General features: G+C 39.7%; 1 protein-coding gene across 5 annotated transcripts in view; it reads left to right on the top strand.

Annotated features, from left to right (window-relative positions):
* The window catches only part of LOC107996075 (protein split ends), a 299,963-nt gene that overhangs the window by 89,563 nt on the left and 188,117 nt on the right, over positions 1 to 22,283 (top strand). The window contains exon 3 of one of the 5 annotated variants that reach the window (XM_062074004.1): positions 21,011 to 21,087. The exons of the other annotated variants lie outside the window; for them this stretch is intronic. The gene's annotated coding sequence lies outside the window, so the exon portion shown is untranslated. The remainder of the gene's footprint in view (positions 1 to 21,010; positions 21,088 to 22,283) is intronic. 5 annotated transcript variants of the gene reach the window in all.

Here is a 22,283-nt window from a genome sequence, read left to right as displayed (position 1 = left end):
CGGCGTAATGGCCGAGACAGGGCGATAAGGATTTCGCCCTCCAACTGTTTCGACACGCGTGTACCGATCTTTCCCCCTCTCTTTTTTCTCCTTCTCTTTTTTTTTCGCGTTGTTGAGGTTAGAATCGAGGACACGGAGGTCGTCGGGACAGGGGCTAATCCCATTGTAGGGGAGGGGTATAATTGGATCGGTTCACTCTCTTCCCTGTCCGCTTCATTCGTCTCCCCTTGTAGGTACGCGAGGAACGATCCAGTCTCAGATAGAGGCTCGCCTTTCGACGGAACCGCTTACCTCTTCGACTAATCCTCCGTCGTGTCCCTCGTAATTTCGTTTCAGACGACCTTTCAGGACCGTGTCCACCACCGATTCCCTCCATCTTGTCCTTGAAAAATCAATCTTTTCATCAGGCGTACACGAGCACACTGCCAATCGGTTATTTGCTTTGAATGAGTCGCGAAGTATTTTGGAAGTATTCGCGAGATGTTATAAAGAAAATGGCACTTTCGGTAATTTCTCTCTTTTCACGTCCCGCGTACGCAGAATGAATTATTTTCGCAGGAACGAATTGTTGTTACGCAGTTTATTCGAAACTTGCGGGAGAGCAACAGCCGAAAAATGGCGGCCCCCCAAATAACTCGGCACCTAATTTACGAAAATGACAACCGCTTTAACGGGGGATGAAATTATCGAGCATCGTGGCGCGGTTTCGAGTGTCATTCGCGGATAATTTAATAATAAATATCACGTGACGTAACTCGCACCGGTGACCCATCGGTATGTGCGTATATATATATATATATATTGAAAACTTCGGTCAGGTACAGGTCGAAACAAACCGTGTTATCAAAATAAAAGGATGATCGATGACCATAGACGTAATACCGTTGAAAGATAGTATTGAACATTAATTATCCATTACGGGCATTAGTGCTTCAACCAGAATGGATATTTCGTTATTAATCTTGTTAATCGATATGACCATCCCTCGTTGTATCGTCACGCGTAATTCATAAACTAAATCTGGTTTAATGAACGGTAACAGTTTGACATTTTATACGCGTAATAAGACGATAGATAAAGTATTTGTACTTTGTTATCTTACAATTCGCTTAACTCGATTACAATTACACGCTATTACAAAATTTAAAACATACATAAAAGAAGCATTTATAACGCAAATATTCGTTACCTTGCAATTCACTTACAACTCAATTGTGGATCGTATGATTCATTCTTACACGCTATTACAAAATTTAAGCATACTTGTACAAAGAAAAGCATTTATACTAATAAGAACTGTAATTTCGTTCTTTATTCGATATTTGGTTGAAAAAAGAAATGTTTTGTACACGTTGCGCATCATTGAACGTTAAGTTTCGGTGGAAAATAAGATTTTCATCGGCTCTGATAACGCGATGGTTCGTCACGACAACTTTCATTTCTCGCATATATATACATATATATACATATAAGAGGATGTACAGTTTAAATCGTAAACACCGTTAGATAAGTTATTCTGTTTGCTCTCTGACCCGAATGCTTGATCACGGTCTCGTTACGCGGCTACTGTCGTCATAAAAGCGAAACGAATCTAATCCAATGTCGCAATAAATTGTTAGTTAACTGTTACACGATCTAACCCGAGCCGCGGTAAATTCTCCGCGAAATTATCGGCGGCCATTCATTCACGTTCCCCGCGAGAAAATCAAACAAACTGGATTCGAACATTCGTTTGTTAACTGGACAATCGCGGAGTCGATGAACCGTAACGATCAATTATAACAAGTATGCGATTACGCACGCCCACGCATTCCTCCTCCTCCTCCTCGAGATCCATTTCCACCGATATTTTCTCTTCTTTTCCTCTCTTTTTTCTCTTTTTTCTTCCTAGATGTCTCTGGAACGCGTCGATTGATTTCCAATTTATGTCGTATCGCGGAAAATTTATACCAAAGATATAAATATCTTGTTGTTCAATTTTGCTTGGACAGCTCGCGCCTTTGCCGTAACGCGACATACATTTTTACAGTAATTTCTTTAAAATAGAATAAAGGTTAAATCGCGGGGAAAATTGCCGAGATAAATTCAACAAGTTCTTGTTCTCGTTAGCGTTAGATAACAAATGTGTTATTAATAACAAATTTCCATATCTCGAAAGAGAGAAAAATTTACATACGTAAATTCACTGGCAATACTTCACCATTAACTCCAATTATAACTCGGTGTCGTTTGAAAAGCTCGACAAGCGAAAATTGTCAAAACAATGAACAAGCTCGAACAACTTCTTCCTCCCTCCCTCCCCCGTCCCTCGCATGCAACGACCTAATAACATTAGCATAGATAACAAAGGTCTCGTTAACGACGTTATCAAACCCATTCCCACTTCCACGTATTTATCTTCAAAGTGAAAATCTACATATGTAATCCACGGCGCATCCCACGAACCGCCATCCATTCCAATTATACATCCCCGTGTTGGCTGAAAACAGCTTGGGCGGCGGTATTAGACCCGTCGAGCGATGGATAACGATCGAAAAAAAAAATAGATAAAAATAAAAATAAAAATGGGGGAAGGATCGCGCGCAACCACCTCTGCCTCTCCGTGTTACAAAATGGCGCGGATCGTAAAATTGAAGGGTTGTCGTACAACGAGCGACGACGCGGTCAGAAGAAGAAGGAAGGAAAAAAAGAAAGGAAAAGGAAAGGAAAGGAAAATAGCGTGGATCGTAAAATTAAAGGGTTGTTGCGAAGGGTGTAACGAACGATGACGCCCAACTTGTATACGCTATTATCGCGGACGTCATTGTAAATCTCTGGAAAACGTCCTCTGGACGCTGCCGCGGGAGTACTTAGGCATTGTGGCGATATATAAGGAAGCGGCTCTTAAGGTATCTTTTACCTTAGTGCAGTGGAACCGACTACTCGGTTTGGGCTAAGCATCCTCATTAGATAATTCTTCGTTGGCCCATCAATTATGCCGGCCACCATGGGCGGTCCAACCGGATCCTGTTGGATTAACAGTGTGGAGAGTGAATCGAGGAATTGTCAGGATTGGGTTAGCGTAAATAGCAGGTGACGCTTGTTAGTGTGGTTTTCATCTATGATCGATCAAGTGGATTTCTTCAAGTTGGATCGATTTCGGTTTTTTAAATTGAGGTGAAAATATGTAAAATTTGAGAAGGAAACTTTTTGGAAAATTTTTGCAAGTATATACTTTAGACACTAAGTGCGATTATCCGATGATAACTTTCACCCTCGAATCTATTCGTTCGCGGTATAATTTTAGATTGGATCAAATTCCAGTTAGATTAGTGTAAAAAATATATTTCTTTACTCTGATAAAAATAATCCGTTTATAAGCTAGTTCCTTATCTCAATTTATTCAATTCTGTTTTAATTATTCATTTTTCAAAATGATAATAAATCGACCGAATTATCTTTTCGCGAATTAGTTATACGAACTGAATGTTTAATTTTCAAGTATCGTCAGTTTACGCGAGAATATTTTTTTGCTCGGGGACAATGTGAGTTGTGAAGAAAAAGGAAATCGAGATACGCATAATATGATTTCGTAACTAATCGTTAGCATTTCCATATTTTTTTTTTAACCCAGAAAAGAAACTCGCGTGACTTATCAAATTATTAATTAAACGATCGAAGAGATGGAAAAATTTAACAATTATTTTTCGCATTGAATAGAACAGACTTAAAAAAAAAAAAAAAAAAGAGAGACAAATCGTGCACACAAGAATATAAAAATTTTCTCTTCGCAAAGAACCTACTTTTACTTAACTCGCCTTTAATAGAAGATTAAACATTCGCGGTTATATATTCGAACGAATGAACTTTACTTTCTCTGTTCCATACACGAGAAAGTAAAGTATCGTGACGAGCTATCATAATCTAACAATCGTGGAAACTTTTTATCGACTCGAATCGACGTGACAGTCTAATTTAACTATAGTTTAATGGCTCGGCGAGGTACGCGTCCGCCAACTTTCTAATTATACCTCGACGACAAAATTTCCAACCTACGCCGCGCCATTTAACGCGAGTTACCTTCAAATTCGCCAACAAATTCCCCCTCGGTAACGTAAATATAACGATAACTTTCCCAAAAGCAGGATCGTGGGGGAGGGAATGGAGGAGGAGGAGGGGGCGAGCCGCTCATAAATGTATCGTAATTCGCAAACACGATTATTTCAACCATACCTCTGTAAATAAAACGCGAGATGTAATTTTCCTATTAAAGAAATTTCTCCTCTCGCGGTTCGATGCTTGATTTCGTTGAGCATCGATGAAATGACGTTTCGACTTACGCAAGACGGGATATTCCAGAAAAGCGGGTTCAACTAATAACTCTTAAAATTAAGCGAATTTTTAATGATTTTTTTTAAAGTCTTGTTTCTTCCTTTTTCTTTTTTTCTTTCTTGAACGAATCGATGCGTTACATTATTTCCTCTACGAAAATATTAAATATACGCCTCTTGAAATTGTTTTTAAAAATTTACCTTTTTCTCAAAAGTGAAAGTGCAATATTTTTTTTTTTATGTATCCCAATTGACGTTCTTTTTTTTATCCTTTATACGCTGAAACATCGCTTGAAGTTATTTAATTAATATCGATTACAAAATTTCGAGGCCACCCCTACCTTTTTTAAATGTTAAAAATTGTATTAATATTTTTTCACAAGAATATAATACGTATCAGTTCAACAAAATTTCTATCCGTTTTAGGATCATGAACCAAACGAAACACTTTGTTGTGTGTGTACACCGTACGAATATATAATAAAGAGCGGTCGTTGAATATTTATCGGGAAGGAGAGAGAGAGAGAGAGAAAGGAAAAAAATCGTAAATATTTTATTTACAAAAGAATACCTAGCGGGTGTGGAGGGATTTTCAGGGAACGTTCGCAGCCCGTTTTAAACGGGCGATTACAATGTCTTCGTACGGGCCGGGCCTCGCCGTATTTTATCGGCCAAGGAGGGGACGGAACGTCGATCGATCCAAATAATATCCGATTATCATACCGATGCCGATCGAGAGGATGGACGTTGGCTCGATTGGCCGCGGGCGTTTGCGTATAAATTATTCGTCACCGCCGTAATTATTTCCATGGACGGGCGTGCGTGCGTGCGTGCGTGCGTGCGTGTCGCTTCTACGAAACTTGATTTGAATATTTCGAAAGCGGCCTTTCGTTTTAGACGGCGGACACGTGGTTATTAAAGTTATACGTTCGTCCGTGTTGCTTGATATCGGGTGAAAAAGAAGCAAAGAAAAAGAGAGAGAGAGAGAGAAAATAGAAGGAACACAAGGGGAATAAATTACGGTGGCGAGGATCTTCGGTGGCGGCATGTAAAGAATGTTAATTGTTCCGATTGATCGTGCGCGATTCTTTCACAATCGAAGAAAACCGGCCGGTATGCGTCATCACCGGTTTCACTCGATTCAACGGTAATGGACTGACAATGAGCGATGGACTGCGGTTTGTTCGATGCTCGGTGTAATAAATTTACGGTGGCAAGTTTGACGAAATCTCCCTGCCGTTTATATCTTTTGGTTAAGTATCCATTACGTACTCTCTCGACTTGAATTCACGACAAATACCTCGAAAGAAAAATTTGATTACCCTTTAAGAACTGAACGTGTACAAATTTTTATATTTTCAAAGTTCTCCACTCTGAATGTAAATAAATAAAATAAGAAAAGTAAAAAAAAAAGAAATAAAAGAATCGTAGAATCACCGCGGGAGGTTATTATTGCAACAAAATAACGTAGCCGTTAATCGACTGGTAAATTTCTATTTGCGCGCGAACTGGAACGGGATGATTATCGGTTACGGTGGAAACGAGAGGGAAATCGAAATTGGCGAATTTTCATATTTCTGGATCGGGTTGACCGGATTGAAACCGAACAAGCGCTCTCCCACTTGATACACGCGACACAGTTAAAATCGCATTATGCTAATTTTCATTTTACATTCTGGTAATTAATTAAACATTCGCGCGGATACGAAATACCGTGGATATATTCTCGCTCCATCTTTTTCCACGGCGAGATCTCGCCGGTGAAACCTCGTCGCGCACGATAAAATCGACCACGATGTTCCTCTCTCTCTCTCTCTCGCGCACACGCACACACATACTCTATCTATCGTTGCATCGTGAACGCTCTGTAATTAATGAAACTGTATCCGCGCGCTCGTTGTAATAATATCATTGCGAAATAGACAGGCGAGCGTCAGAGATGTTTCGAATATTTGCCGCGTCTGTTCGACGTATTGCTCTTGGTTTTTACGAGACCGGTTTATTAACTTTGCCGCATTTTTTTTTTTTTTACGCGTTTTCGACGCGCTTCGACTGCTTCCCGGTAAGGTGTACGACCGAGAAAAAGTTTGAAAGCGATAGAAGGGAGTACATTTCGAGAGAGTTTTTTTTACTTCGGTTTTGGAAAATTTCTGCCCCGAAGAGGATTTGCGAATCGCTAATGATACGTGGCAATTCGTGCCGATTGTCAACCAACAATCAGCATTGACGTTCATTTGTGAATTTATTACCAATGACACTTAATAAATGAAACGGTTAATAAAACTAAACTGAATCTATTACGCTTCAACTGCACGCTTCATACAAATCGAACGTTAAACGATCACTTTGCTCAATTTCTCTCTCTCTCTCTATCTTTTCTTACTTTAATTTATTTACTTCGAAACTTTTTGTCAATGCATTACACATGCAAATCAGTGTTCGTTCTTCAACTGAGGTTAAATATCGTTCGACGCAGATTGAAATTAATTTATCGACAGATCTCGTTCGTAAAAAATGAATGGACGATTGATTTAATCGGGAGTGATATAATCGAGATACGGATGCGTTATATAAAATTTTTTCCAGACGCTGAAACAAGACGCGGTGAAATTAATCAATCACGTGTTCAATGTGTAAACAGAGAGTTATAATAATTCGATATCTTGCGGTTCGACTCTTGCCGTTCGATTTCGATTTTGGATTGATTTACGTATCGATTTTATTCTATCCAGCTGTTCGTTCTACTTTTTTTCTTTTCTTTTCTCTTTTCCTTCGAATTCGAACGAATCGAATCGAATCGAAGAGATTATTCAGGAGAAAGAGAGAGATATATATATATAATTATTGTCCCTCCTCGTTCGAGAAACGAAGGCGAGGATAAAATCGAGGGACGGGGTTAGGGCGAAAATTGGATATATCAGTCTCGAGATGCGTATCGTCGCTTGCGAGGACGGTCGTTTGTATTAATTAGCCGAGTATTTGCTCGATTTCTCAACTCGGCTGTGATTGCCGCTAAATGAAGCGTGTTAAGCCGGCTCGACCAGCTGAAGTAACAAAGTGTCCGTTATTCGCGACTCTTCTAATTTATATCGGCCTGGTCGTCAACAACTTTTCTTGAAAAAGTTGCAATAATACGTTTGCGAGGTGAATTTTTGCAAATATAAATTCATCGCCAAGAGTAAAAGTATCGTCGATACACGATGATCTGCGATATATATTTACGAAGTGTACGTACGATGGAATAAATTTGCGAATAATTTACGGGGACGTGATTAAAAAAGAAAAAAAAAAAAAAAAAAGAAGAAGAATTGGATCGAAGATCGAAAGGAATTCAAAGCGAAATCACGATTTGTCCTTTGTTAAATTATTTTACAACAGAGTCCGTTATTCAAAAGCCGGATCTATTGCAGTGATATTATGCAGATGCGCAATTAATGTTGATTTCATTGATTCGGTAATTGCCTTACATGTATTTAATAATAATAATAATAATGGTAATGGGTTTCGAGCAAATGGCGCGGAGTAGTAGTCATGAAATTCAAATTAATTGTTTAATTGATCATTACATAGATTAGGCCGTTATATTATTCGAATAGAAAACTTGTCTGCGATTTTCTCTCGAACGATCGCGATATTTTTATCAACAGATTTTTTTTTTCTTCCCAACGAGGGGATTACTAATTCACAATAATTTCATATTTTTGCGCAACGTTTGTATCTGAATCGTAATTACTTTGACGAAGAAGGGGCTTGTTGCATTTCCTTATTTCGCAATCTCTGGCCGATAAACGGCGAGTAATTTTCAATCGGCATTCGAGCGTTAACATATCGTGCGCAATAGATCTTGCCAACATTTCCTAGTATAGAATATTAAATCTAATGAAATATTTCTGGAAGGATGAACCAGTGTTGTTGATTAATTTTTAAACGAATCTCAACAATTTCTCAAAATCTCTGTAATTGTAATTTCTATAAAAGAAAAGAAAGAAAGAAAGAAAGAATAAATACCGAGCAAACGAAAAAAAAAAGAAAAATAAATTCCTCTCTCCGGCGAATGCATATTTTAAAAGATTCGATTTGACTCGGAATCGAGTATTAATCTATACGTGCAGTTACGTGACACGCAAAGACCGATGCAATGTTATTATTACTGTTATTTGCTCGTCCGGTACGGTCTCGTAGCCCTGAAGGATTAAATTCAGGTTGCCTTCTGATTCACAAGGTCAGCCTCGTTCCCCGCTGTCACTCTGTTGTCCATTTATATCCGTCCAATCAAGCAGGGGTTCTCACCGCGTTCGTGAACGGTGAGCATAATACGTCTTAATCAAGTCAATCGACATCTGCGGTTTCGTTATAAATAGTGTTCTCATCGAGGAGAGCGTTCGCGTGCTCGATATCGAGGCACGAAATTAAGCCGACTTAGTACGCTTTCGTCCATCAATCCTTTCCATCGATTTTCGATAGCAGTGCGAGTTTTGAACGAGGAATCGTCGAAACGCGATGCAATTTATTTACGTTCGATGCGTTCACACGGAATGGGCGAACAATTATTTATAAAATCGATGTATAAGGAGATTGGAATATTCGAGTATCCTCTTTTATGAATCGTTCTATTAGAATAATACGTAACAGAGAATAGGGAAATTGGAATGTTTAACGACGGGGAAAATTTTCTTTTTCAAGCAGAATTTTTTTTAACAGGATTTTATATTATTCATCCTCGATTCGATAAGGATTCGCAAGAGAAACTTGAAAGCGAAACTTCTCATCCATTTTGTTCACCGCGCTGTTTAATAACTATACTGCAATTATACTTTTGTTATGCTACTATATATATATATATATATATATATTATACTGTCGAGGTCTTTGGTAATGGCGGAAAATCGTAGGTAGAAACACGAGATTCTTTGTCCTTGATGGCTTCGCGATACCTCGATATCAGCCACAGGAAACGTGTATCGTATTTTAGGTAGATTATATTTCTCGTGAGTGTATATCATATCGATCGATGTCCTATATATTTTCTAACGATTAAATTAACTTACGAAATATAATTGTTTTTATTAAACATCGTTTCCTTCTCAAATTTCGCACATCTTTTGCACCTTTCAAATTCTCAACTTTTTCAACATTCTTATTTAAAATCTCTTATTAAAATGCGACTAATTTCCAAAGATATTTATTATCGACGATAACTTAAGAGAGATAAAGTGAGGAATCGAACTCTTGAACTCTTGAAAGAGATTAATATTAACAATATACTCTAATCTCTCGTTTTATAGAAAACAAGAATACGAGGAAATTTAATAACGAAATGTATTAAGTATTAGAGTGATATCGATGGTATCAGCCGGGATAGGATAATTGGCGATTCGGTTGTACAGTTAGATCGACAATTATTTTGCTTGGTGCGTGTGACGGGAAAATAATATTTTTCTCGCGATATCCACGGGCTAAATCGATGAGTTTGAAGCGTGTAAACAACTTGTTATTGATAATTTGTATCTATCGCGATTCCTCGCCGTCCTTTATTAACCATGAACGTTATTTTTGATCAAGTTTATTTGACCCGAAGCAAGGTGATTCCGTATCGCGGAATTAATCGAGTTGCTCCCACAATTTGATCGCCGTTTAATCGAACGATTACACACACGCCATTGCGTGAAAGAATCCGAGTTTTCGAGGTGTCATTACGATTGTCGACGATAATTTGTCGCAATTTTCGATTCGCCCAATTTTTATGCAATAATTTAATTTTCGATTTATCTTTAAGTAAGTAAATAAGTTAGTTATCATTTGGATAAGAAAAAATAAGAAGAATGACTATCTATATTCATATATTCCGAAACAAAATTTTAAACAAGGAAATAAATTAATCTTACGGAATATTTTCACGTACAGAAAAATTTCCACCAACTTTCCCAACTGTCGGATTTACGTCGAATCGTTTTTAAACTTCCATTAAATCGTATCCATTAGTTTGCAAACTTCCTCCCCACAAACTCTTGTTGCATTCCGTATGCGAGGGTGAAATTCGCCCGCATATACTCACTCGAACGTTTAAATTTCAAGATGGAACGCGAACAAAGGATCGATTTTGAGCGAACGTTATATCATCGAGCGCGAAACGTCGAAATACCAAATACTCGCCACGGGCCGTGGTGATGAAATTTCGCCGAGGACAAAAGTGGCTTTCGAATCGCTCGACCGATCCCCAGATATCTCTTCCACCCTGCATTTCTCCGTCCTTTTATCGGATAGAGCAGATAGAGTTGGACCGATTACTCGATCGCAAGCGGTTTCTCGCCAAAACTCGGAATGTCCTTTGCCCCCTCTCTCTCCTCCCTGCAAACTTGGCCAACTTTCATCCCCCCTCCGCTGATAGAATTTCACGATATTTCCACCAACTTTCTCGGTGTTTACCGCGGAATTTGCGAAGCGAAGATGCTGGAAACTGTTTGGAAGTGGCCCTCGATCTCTCCCTTGGCAACCAGAAATATCGAGGTTCGAGTCACGGGAGGCGACGAAAATTCGAGTACATCCACGTTGTACATCTCTTGTTCCCTCAAAAGGATCGGTTCGGAATAGTTCGAGTTGCAATCTGCTCCGTGCTTGGACTTTTGCGTACACTTTCGTATATTGTAGATATGGATACATTTTAATTAAGTCCCTGATCCAGAATGGAACGGGAATTCTTGTTACAAATTTCATTGATTCATGAAAAGAGAAAAGAAAATCTTCTCCAAAATTCTTCTTATCAGAAATCCATCTGAAATCTCAAGAAACTCTCCTTTGTCTACAATATGAAAAAAAATTCATTCGTTTAAATTCCACTTGTCATTATATATCACAAATCCACATATCACGAAATAATATCTCTGAAATTCGACGAAGCTTCTTGTTTCCCCAAAAAACGTTCACGAATCTCGCTCACCGATCGAAACCCGCGAAATGAATGGTCGCAAAGAAGGATCGGCTCGACGAAACGGAGGGCGAGGAATCGAAGGATTTGGATCGAAGCCAGAAAGCGATACCTGGAAATCTGTCGGACAACTCGATTTCGTCGCGGGTTGAACCACGCTGGAGAAACTTGTTTACCGGCCTGATAATGGTATTCCGTCGGGTGCACCTACGGTTCTCGTGTTTCTCCGCCGCTGTTAATGGACTTACGACGAATCGCCTGGATTTACACCGGATTACAAACGCGTTTACGACTAATCTCTCCGTGTGTGACCAATCCTCGTCCCCCCCACTCTTTCCTCTCCCTCTCCTTCCGGAGGGATATCTCCGTCTATTTATCTTTCTCCAGCCTCTCCTCTCCTCTCCTCTCACGTGACGTTTGCGCTCGTTCGAGCCCGCCAATTCCCGCCAAGATTAGTGGTCTAGGACGTGTTGTCGATTGGAAATCCGCGATTCCGGTTCGCGGAGACCGGTTGCGGCAACGTTTATCGATGTTAATTTGCTTTGGGGTATCGCGGATCGTTTCTCCAACGATTTGAACGATCGATTCGAAGGTTCGAGGGAAAAGCGTGCTCTTTTTCTGGCTCTTTGGAACGAGCAAGTGGTATTTAATTTGAGGAACAATTTTGACTTATCGAAATAGGCCAATGACTTTGATGAAAGAAAAATGATTTTGGCGTTTGAAATTATAGTATATAAGACGTGTGTAATTTCTTTTCGTGGATGGTAACGCTTGGAAATTGACGGACACACGGTTTCCTTTAAAGGGATTCGAAGAGATTTCTCAATCGTCTCGAAATCATCGAAATATAATTTCCACTTTCCCTAATTTTATTCCCCGTTTCGTTCCCTAAATTCACCCTACCTATCCAAATATCCCCAATTACACAGTATTCACCGGCCCGTATTCGCAATTCGACCGTGTCCCAACCGCGAAGCGCTCACGGTTAAACAAGCGGCCATTTTCCACAAGCTTGGCCAGAGGTTCTCAATCCCTCTCCCTGCCTCCCCGAATATCGACGAATATCGACGAATTTGGAAAGGGGACGTGCGAAGGAAACGATTCAGCGTCTCAATTCGAGCGCTCGCCTCGGTCCTGTGTCTGTGACAGGAGCCGGTAGTTCCAGTCCAGGGCCAATTTGCTTGCATAATGCGACGCCCACGCGTCTCCCACGCGCGGTTGAGAACCTTCGTACGAGTTATACCGCCCGCTATTAGCGATCATTTGCGAGGACGACGGTGGAATACGATCGAACGCGATTATACGCGGAAATTGATGAGAGCCAGCGAGCGCATGAGAAAATTCCATCGTTTTATAACAATGTTCGATGTCGTTCTCTCTCGATTCGATTCGAGCAGCCGATTAATTAATTTTTCCGCGTCGAATTGATCGACGATCGAGCGATTGCGCGAGGAGGAGCGAGCAGCAGGGACAAGCAAGTTGCTTCTTCAACTTCTTACGCTTCGGGTGGGAAACAAAAGCGAGTCTGTTGCTCCTCTCTAGGTTACTACGTTTCGTTTTAATTGGAAGATTATGGGAGTAGCCGCGGGTATCTCGAAGCGTAGGATTAGAGGAGGAGATAATTTAATCCTTCGCTCGGGTTGGGATTTCGTTTTCGATCACCAGAGAGAGAGAGAGTTGTGATTGATCCGTGCAACACTTTTTCATTTCGTCGCGGAAATGGAGAATCGTTTCGTTGTGTTTTTTACGCTCGAACGAGATTCCTTCTTTTTTGTTTATGTTGTTTTATCGATGTTAGCAGGCTGAGAGGATAAAATTTTGATTTCGTTCGATTATCGGGAGAGGGAGCCGTATAAGGATCGATCGAAAGCTTCTCGAAATCTCGTGCTCGAAATGGAGAAATTAATTTTTATTTTCGTGCACGAAGATTATGGAGAATCGTTTCCAAGAGTTTTAAATAGCAGTTTGATACGTTTTGATCGAACGTTTTGATATCTCATTACATATTTGATCGTTTCGATATTGTTTTGTACATGAAATTGAAAGAGGATCGCAAGAATCTTCGAATCGCATGATATCATTGCACTGTAATGATAACAATCAAAAAGCATTAAAGGCATTAAAAGAATATATTAATGAATCAAAAGAGGCAAGTAGGTTAATCCGAAGAAAAGATATTTCTGCATGGTCTTTTTTCCTCCTTGTTTTTAATGAATTTTAATAACTCGTCCGTAAAGGATAAAATATGCGATTTACGCGAAATAATAAGTGTTATGTTAATTATGTGCACATATATATATGATAAATGATTTTTTTTTCTTTTTTTTCAGCTCTTATTATTGTGAAAAATACCTAAAAAATGAAAGAGTCGGAGGAATATTCCGAATTATTATTATATTTTTTGCACAATTTTTTTCTTATGTTTTTTTTTTCTCTTTTTACATTTGAATATGCGAAGAGAAAAAGTAAATTATAACATTTCATATGTGTTTCTAGAAGTCATGCGTATATCTCTCTTTGTGCGTGTGTGTGTGTATTTAATTAGCAAGTATACGTTTTAAATTATATGTCGGAATTGCTAATAATGACGTTGTAATTATCTTTCCTATTCGACTTTGATATGTAGATACGTACGACGTTAATATTGAATTAATACACGGTAAAGATTATGCTCGTATGTATAATTTCTTTTACAAAAAAAAAAAAAAAAAAGAAAAAAAAAGTAGAAAATTATCCCCAATTACATATTTCATTTATAACGTTAGAAAACGCTGGCATATTTTATGAAAAAAACGTTAAATGATCAAATGTACTCGTAGAAAACATCGTTTTGAAATTTTAGATTTAGTTTTCGTCCTTGAATTTTTCTTTTTTTTATATTAGTCCAAATTCGTGTTTGTCAAAGTAGGCAGATATCGATTCGACAAGCATGTATTCGATTCTGGAAAAATCGGAATCTATTAATGTTATGAACAGATTCCGCTCGTTTAAAATAGTCGATTATGGAACGAAAGATCTAGTTTGATATCTACATTTTTATTAATAGTTCCACCGATCTATCTCTTCTCCTATTATCATAATTCTTACTAATTATAAAGTTATTAAACTTTTCTCTACTATGCACTTTTTTAAATTAACAAAAACATCTCGTATTAAAAATTCTTAAAAAAAAGAAAAACGATTTAATTTCTTCTCGGAGATCAATCGATTTCTACAAAATTACGTCCACTTTTTAAGAAAAAAGTAAATTTCCGTAGAATCTGGTGAAGATCGTTTTCCCGCGATCGACGAAAGAAAGAAAAGAAAAATAAGGAAGTTAGACACCCGGCGCACCAAGGTTCGAGAGGCAAAAGCGAGGCGAGTTGGCCACTTTGTCCGACAAGTAACGACTTCGTTACTCGGTAGAGATTCTAGCCTAAGAAATTACGTTCTTGCGGCGCTCGTTCGTTCCTCGAACCTCATGCCTTCCGTCGAATCCTTAACTTCTTTAGGGCTTCATTCCCGAAGGCCGTAAGGCGAATCGTACGTACCTTTTGCGGCGCTTGTTCTCACTTAACGAGATGCGTGTTCTCGCGCTGGGAATAGAACCAGCCGTCCCGTTCCCCAACCCTTTCTTACCATCGCCTCTCTCGCAATTCCTCCTCGCCGCTTTGTTTTCAATACCGTTGATTATACGGTGAGCCCATCGATGTGTGACGCTCTCTCATCGACATCGCTTTTCATTTTTTTCTTCTTCTTCTTTCTTCTTCTTCCCTTTTTTCAAATAAACGTCGCGGAGGACAGGATTCCGAACAACTTTTTTTACCCTCCAATCGGCTCTCGGTGTCGTCGGAGCCCAGCTTTCGAGATATTTTCGAGAAAATGATACTCGCTGTTACATCGAATCGTTTCGCCGTTTCGTGGAAATTGTTAAGCGCGGAAGTTAACAACAAGATAGCGTGTGTTAGTGTTCTCGAAAATGCTCCAACGATTGGAAGAAGAGATTTATGTCATCGATCGTGACTCGTAAAAGGTTATTACAAGTATACAAGGAATGTGAAGCGAGTGTAAGGTTAATTCATTTAAATCCATCGTTTCCCTCTACGATATACTTATGAAAATGATTAAATCCCATGTATCGGTTGACTTATCGATCGCGTAATAGATAACAACCACGCTAAAGATACATTTTGCCGCCGTTTTTCCTTTCATCAGTATCCTCATCCTGTCCGTTCGTAACGAGAGTCGATTTGGCGTGGAATGGTTCTCGTTTCGCGTACATTATTCCTGAACACGAAAACGGCCAATTACGGGCCACTGACGGGAGGTATTTTAGAGACAACGAGCGTCGACGGCTACGTGTGATTCATTGCGAGGCGGATAAAGGCTCGGTTGCCGCTGTGGATAGGGTAATAACCGGTGCCACTCGAGGTAACCTGCTTCTTCTTATCGTGGGGGCCAATAATATCGCGAAGGCGGAAGGGTTTTAACCTTTCGCTCGGTGCAACATCGGACACTCGTGTGAAATAATTCGTCGTATTTGACTCGCGTGGAATTGTCCTTCTTTTTTAAGCCGAGAAGATTCCAGCGGAGAGACGAGTCGAGAGTGATTGGAATTATTGTTATTACAAGAACGAGAAAATTTTAAATTCGAAGGAAGCGTCGAGTCGAGATTAAAATTGAAATTGGAAGGGCAAACAGATCGGTTTCAACGAAGGCAAAGGAGAAACGATTAGAGACGGGAATCAGGTAAAAGACCCTTTCTTCCACGGTTATTAAAAGAAATCGATCTATTAATCGGTTGCCGGAAGTCGGCTCAAGTGAATCGACCGCTCTTATTCACGAGCTGCCAAGAAGAAAGGGGCTACGCTACGTCATTTAATGTGAGAAGCAATTTCATGGTTGCTCAATAGAAACACGTCTTTATAATAGGTAAAAGTCAACTGACTTTGCTTTACGCGTTTAATCGATTTCCACGTTTTTTTTGGACGTTTTATATTAATTGTTTTATTGTTATCGTTCGTTGGGAATATGGATAATATTGTTTTTATCGTTCGTACGAAGAGATAAATTCGACTGTACAAAAGGCACGACATCGAGAGGGGCATAAACAGAAATAGTTGTTTCGCAGCTACGTGTGCCCTTTTGCTTGATTTATGGCGGTTGAGAGTGGAACAAGTATAAATCTTTGTTTAACTTCCCTGTTAAGTCAGAAGGTGTTTAGTACGCCCTTTGTAAGGCCGCAGCTGTCCTACAATTTCTTAACTCGTATAATTACGTTTTTCCTTCTGGCACTTCTTTCTCCGACATATTTCATCTTAAACCGGAGTAAACTGACTCCGTTAATTAGCTCCGTGTAACGACAATTGGATCAAATTATCGAAAAAATTTCCTTCCGCGATATTTATCCAGTATTCTTCCAACTAAGCAAAAGTTTCTATACAAATTTCTAAAATATTCACCATATTCAAAAAAACAACTTTCGTTAAATACCGAAAAAACACTTTGACCGATTATCAGAAAATAATTAATTTCATCAGTTTTGAAGATGATACACTATGAAATTTTTGAAGAATCGTAGAATCGTAGAATCTGATTCAATCGTCTCACACGAGAAAAGGAAAATAAAGATATCCCTTTAGTCTGGAGGGCTGTCGTTCGGAGAAAGCGAAGAAAGCGCAACCGACGTTGCGTTTATCCCTCTTTCCACGGTTTGAATATTCAGTGCTTTCGCGGGTGGAAGGGTTTCGAAAAGACCGCGAGAATGAGGGCGAGAGGGAGGGAAGGTCGAACGAAATCCAGAGGAGGAGGAGGAGGAGGAGGGATAAGCCGGCTAGAATCTGGTGTACATCCCCGTTTAGCAATTAGCATCTTGTATTTCGAAGCCGGGAGTTTCCTCCGCGATGGAGCCGTGGCAAGAAGAAAACGGGGGTTGAGCGAAGCCAACCCTCTCTCTTTCTCTCTTCGTGCCACCGAATATCGTTAGCCTCGGCGAATTTAATTCGGTGCTCGTAATTTAGCTCGCATTAACGATGCTCCGCGCTTCGAAATTCCGCCGCGATTAATTTCCAGTCGAACTTCGTTCCCCTCGGGAGAAACCGAGTTCCTGTCTCTTTGTTGATCCCCGCGGTTAACCCCCTTTGCTTTGTTTTCCACCGATTCGATAAATGAGTGATATCCCGGATGGAAGAGGAACTCGTTGCTTGGGAAGGAAAAAAATAATAATAAGTAAAATTATTACAAATATTCTAACAGTTTCGTCGTTGAAAAGTCCATGAATAAGAAAGAATGAAAGAAAGGAGATGAAGAGGAACTCGTGGAATTTTTTGATTGATTTAAACAACACGTTAAATTATTCCATATCTTATTTGTTTCGAACAATCTTGACGAGGATGAGTGAAGGGGAGAAAGAGAGGAAAAAGTGTGATTTTATTCCCCCGTTGGCAAAATTCGAAATAAATCGTAGGCTTTTCTTTCGCGAAAACGTGTAACGAGAATGCGGGAGAACTCGTTACTCATCCCCCCGCCATTTTTCTTCACGGTTTGACACCTCGACGAAATAACCAGATAGATTGACATTTGACTCGTCACGCGGAATCGATTTCGCGGTTTTCAAATATTCCCGCTCTTTTTCCCCTCGCACAGAGACACATCGGTGGTTAGGAATCCTCCGACTTTCGAATCATCGATTCCACCCCTGTTGTCGTCCATCCATGAATTCCGACTTACGCGTGTCGATTTCGTGCACACCAGATGTATGCATATGCGCCCAATGTATGCGATCTGTGTACGTACACACGGCACGTGAATCAGGTATCCGCGTGATTTAATCACATCGCTTTGTCTGGACGAAGCTGTTTCCGGTATCGAATTATCCGATAGTTGCGTATCACATTGTAATTGATTGTTGCCATGCACTTGTACGTCGTTTGTGTCCGATTGTTTATCATTGTGCATGCACCGTATATCGACTTCTTCTCTTCAACTTTCTGTTAAAAGATGTTAAAATAAAGTCGCGAATGTATTATTAAATTGTTGCGCGTCAAATTGGGTAATTTCAATCGGGATATTTGTTACAATTTAGAGTTGAAATTATTATTTCATTAATTTTCTTTTCGCAAAGATCACTATAATTGAACTATAGTTCAATTAATTACACGTAGAAAATTATTATTTCGAATCATCTAATTAAAGCAACTTGGATCGTTTGAACAACTTAATAATAATTTCGATCTGCAATCTTAAAATCAACAAGGTACAATTTTATCTAGAATAACATCGATCAAAAAGTTGATCCTTTATTGCAGTGAAAACTAATAATAAAATTGATTTAGCTGAATGAATATATTTTATCATACGCGTATCTGTTACAACAAACATTTCAAGTATCGAAGAAAAAGAAAAATAGGTGGCAATTGAAACAGTGTTGTTGCTGGCAACATTCGATAATAAAACCGCATGTGTAACATCCTTAATCGAAATCGCAACGTGCGTTTTCCCCGATGGAATCCACTTTCAAAACTCTCCTTTCCTCAATAAAATGTGTTTCAGCCAGGAAAAGAAACAGGCCCGAAAACGGAATCCAAAGGAATCGGAAAACACGCGAGGTAATCGCAGATCCGCGAGATAATCGAATCGTCGAGCCGTCGCTCGATCATCGGGGCGAAAACGATACAGGGATGTGTACACAGAATCGGTCCACGGTTCCGTGACGTTGAAAGCACACGCATCAAAGTCCCTTTTAGCGGGTGCTTTCAACGCTTTTCCCGCCAAGCCTCGTTCCGCCTCGTTCAAATATTAAAATAAGCGGGCGGCAGAAGCGGAAACACGCGCTGGCTTACAAAAGAGATTTTCCACTTTCTCGTGACCCGCTCTTCTCGAAGAAGAGAGAGAGAGGAAAAGAAAGGGGTCGAAAGATGGAGGGTGGAACATTCTTTTCGCCTCCAAGGCGAAACAAATTTGCAAACGAGAGAGACATCTCGATCTCCTCCTCGTGTTACTCGATACGAGCCGGTGAAAATATTCGAAAGGGAATTATTTATTTTTGGGTGTGGAAATTTCGATGCGTGCGTCGAGAGAGATAATGGATTACGCGTGGAGCAATTCTTTTTTTTTTTTTTCTTTTTTGCAAAGGAAAAATTTCAACGTTTCTGATCATTCACCAACGTTTACACTTTCGGAAATTTGTTGTTTACAACGGATATAAATGTTACGATCATCGAAAAATAAATAGTCGCCGTGTAATCTCGATACGTTGTACGTCTTACTCGAATATATACCTTCGTGATCTAAATATAAACCGAAGAAACGCGTGTTTATTACCATTAGACCGCTGATACTTGTACGCGTCTACGCATCTGTTTCAAATATACCGTTCGGAACGCGCATTGTGACGAATAAAGCGAATCTTCATCTACGAGTTTTGATATTCCACGAGACCCACTTACTTCTCGAGTCAAATTTTACCGTTCAAAAGCGGGCGAAACGTAAATTGGAATATTTTCTCGAACAGCTCCGCTCTACTTGGAGGGGGAGGGGGAGGAAAGAGGGGAAAGATACGTCTCTTTTACGACGCTGCGCAACTACTTTGATTCTATTTTAATACCTCGAACGATCAACACCGCGGTTTACGTCATTTTATATTTGACTTGCTGATTCGTGGAATAACGCGATTCCGCGAATCGGCAACATTTTTAGAATATCGACGAGCGGATGACGACGCGTGGGAATGGCAATTCTCTTGGTCCTCTTAGGGAAGATGGGGAAGAAGGGGCAAGTTTGGATTAGCTCGGCGATATTCGAGCGTGGCAGGTGTAATCGAATTTTGAATGAATCGTAACGGAGGGGAGGGGAAAAGCGCGCGTTTCCAATCGGTTTGATTTATTCTTGTAGGATGAGTAAATGGAATATGCCATCGGGTTGGCGCGCGATTATTTTTCTTTCTCGCAAAAGAGAGGAAATTTATCGCGTCGTACGTTGAGAAAAAAATTATATTGTATCGGTATTCCGAGAATTTGTCAGTGAACGTAAATGTTTTCTCAGTTCGAACTTTTTCTTCTTCTTGTTTTCTAATGTGCGAACGATCAAATTATCGAACGATTATTAATGTATTATATCGTATAAATGTACAATTATACATAAATGTATAATTCAATCGGTATGCAACTTTAAATGTTAATATCAAAATAAGATACATATTTAATTATAACCCGCATACCCAAATCAATTGTTCTATCCAACGTGCCGTATCGAACTTTATCATTTATTCACTCTTAATTAACAATACAATATAAAACATTATCCATCATTCATACGAAATCCCCTTAACGGTCGATAAATTTGTCAAATTTAACCAAATTTTCCGCACTGGAAAAGAGAAGATAGAAAAAAGAAAAAACAAGGAATACGAAGAGATATCCTTCTCTTTGAAATCACGTCACGTCAAAAAATATAATATAAATATACAGGAGATCGTAATCTCGACGCGAGTAATCTCCCTCGTCAATTTTTCTCGTCGCGGGATTGCGCAGCTCGCATTGTCGTACGCACGTTGAAAAGACACGAGGAGAGCGCATTCACCGTGTTTATCGGCGCAACAAATCAAGTCTCATTTGAGAAATGGATCGTCGCACCGATGCTCACCGCGATTCTCTTTCTTCCCATGCGTATGGATAATATTAAAAATATCACTGGAACGAGCGCGTCTGCTCCGTTCGCGTACAGTGCGCTCGAGAGGGAAAGAGAGAAAAGCTCGGATAGAGTCATTTCATCGTTACTTTTCTTTTGTGTGTTGCAGGTACGTTGAGGGCATTTCTCAGCGGCACACCACCGCTCCTATACGCTGGCCGATCGTGCTATTCTCACTGCGATCACGTATGTATCTTTGCACGTGTACAGCGTGTCGATATTAATAATGAATGAAGCTGTTGCATATACGGCTCGTCTCGTTCGCTCGAAATTCGCGCATGATTCTCTCTCTCTCTTTCTCTCCAATCTTTCTCTCCTTCCTATCCGCCCGATTATTATGTGCATATTTCATTTCTTTTCCATAGTCTGCCCGTCTGGAAAAATATCGTTCCCAGGCTGGAACACCGCTCGAATAACGCAATTACAGCCATTGATACGATTTTCTCTTTCGATCCTTGTATTTCCTTTTTCTTTCTTTTTCTCTTTTGCTTCAATTTTCATACTCTATACTCTTTGTAGCTGTTCTTTCTTTCTCATCGTGTATTCTCGGATGCCCTCTCTCGTTACTTTTACTCGAATGTTTCTAGGTGTTGACGACGGTTTTACGTTACGTGTTTCGTTTGCGAGAATTTTTAACATGGCGGAGGGAATCTAATTTTAATCGCGATAGGAGACGAAACGATAGATCGAACGTGGTTTCTTCGTTCTTTAAAAATTCCGGAATCGGTTTTACAGCGGAACTGGATGAATACGTCGTTTCGTTGGAAAAGAAAAAGAACGAGTAGAAATTTATCCGGGTGAGATTAATTTTTACCGTCCAAAACTGGCGAATTGTGAAAAACTGTTCAAACGTTAATCGTTGTTTCGCCCTGGAATTTTATTTATATCTCAAAATTGGGACAATCATTTTCGAATTATCAGAAGAAAGGCAAAACAATAACCACGCGGAAATTTTCACGATGAATTAATATTTCTTATCGATGAGCGGACGTTTTTAAACGGCGAACCTTCCCCTTTTCGAAAGATTAACATAAATAATAGAAATCGCGCGAGGCGGAAAAAATGCATATCGCCGCGTTTTCACGGGAAATTTCCATTCGGCGCGTAAAATTTCCCCCTCGTGGCACTCGACTCCGCTCAATTCGATTCCCTTATCAGTTTGATCCCCTATTTTCGCGACGCGGAAAATCAAGGTGAAACGAGAACGTGGCGAGGGTGGCACGATGATTTATAAAACGTATAAACGTGGAAACAGTCGTTGCGCGAAAAGGGAGATCGAGGATGGAAAGAAGATTATAAGTGTCGCGTTCCATCTACTACTCCCCCGTTTTTTTTGTGCAAAAAAAAAAAAAATAAATAAAAGAAAAAGAGGATATTTTTAC

This window comes from Apis cerana, linkage group LG4 (assembly GCF_029169275.1).
Source record: "Apis cerana isolate GH-2021 linkage group LG4, AcerK_1.0, whole genome shotgun sequence".
NCBI lineage: Eukaryota > Metazoa > Arthropoda > Insecta > Hymenoptera > Apidae > Apis > Apis cerana.
This window is presented reverse-complemented; position numbering and strand designations above follow the sequence as displayed.